Source organism: Cebus imitator, unplaced genomic scaffold (assembly GCF_001604975.1).
Source record: "Cebus imitator isolate Cc_AM_T3 unplaced genomic scaffold, Cebus_imitator-1.0 Scaffold469, whole genome shotgun sequence".
NCBI classification, from domain to species: Eukaryota; Metazoa; Chordata; class Mammalia; order Primates; family Cebidae; genus Cebus; species Cebus imitator.
In genome coordinates this window covers 1,020,485-1,021,626 of record NW_016107784.1, presented here as the reverse complement: position 1 = coordinate 1,021,626, position 1,142 = coordinate 1,020,485, and positions in this window count along the sequence as shown.

Below are 1,142 nucleotides of genomic sequence, written 5' to 3'. Positions count from 1 at the left end.
GAACCAGCCCAGGTCGGAAATGGAGAAGATCAAAACTCCTGTGCTGATCAGTAGTGGGATCGTGCCTGTGAATAGCCACTGCACTCCAGCCTGGGTAACAAGAGTGAAACTCCGTCTCAAAAAAAAAAGTAGAGGAATAAAAGAATGGCTATTCCATAGACAGAGCAGCCTCGAGGGTTGCTGTTGCCCGTTTTTATGATTATTTCTTGATGATATGCTAAACAAGGGGGGGCTTATTTATGTCTCCCCTTTTTAGACTATATAGGATAACTTCCCGATGTTGCTATGGCGTCCATAAACTGTCATGGCGCCGGTGGGATTGTAGCACTGAGGTCGATCAGAGGTTACTCTGGCGTCCATTTGCGTTTTGGTGGGTTTGGGCCGGCTTCTTTATGGCAGCCTCTTTCATCAGCAAGGTCTCTATGACCCGTATTTTGTGTTGACCTCCTATTTCACGGGATGAGTCCTGTGACTTACAATGCCTTAACCTTCTGGGAACCTAGACCAGTAGGTCTCAGCCTCATTTACCGAGCCCCGATTCAAGATGCAGTTGCCCTGGTTCACACGCAGAGCAGGCTGCACTCAGGCCTCACCTCTTCTTTCGCTAGTTGCTGTGAGAAGAAATCTTTTTCTTGGCCTTTAAATATGAAAACAAGACCTTGCTGTTCATGGTGTAAAGGAGAATGCGCAGCAGATGTGAGGCCAGGCCCACCAAGGCTGTGTGAAGATGGCATGGATTTGCTGTGCTGTCATTTGTCCGACAAGGTGCTCCAGTTCTTGGATGGAATCATTACTCAGTTGCTGCATACTTGGAAACTTCTGAAGCAAAAGGAAGGCTTTAACTTTTCCAACTCCTGGAATCTGCTGCACATTTCTCAAAAGGAGTGTGCCAGGCCTGGTGGCTCAGGCCTGTAATCTCAGCACTATGGGAGGCCCAGGTGGGTGGATTACTTAAGATCAGGAGTTCAAGACCAGCCTGGCCAAAATGGTGAAACCCCATCTCTACCAAAAGCACAAAAATGGGGCCGGGCGCGGTGGCTCACGCCTGTAATCCCAGCACTTTGGGAGGCCGAGGCGGGTGGATCACGAGGTCAAGAGATCGAGACCATCCTGGTCAACATGGTGAAACCCCGTCTCTACTA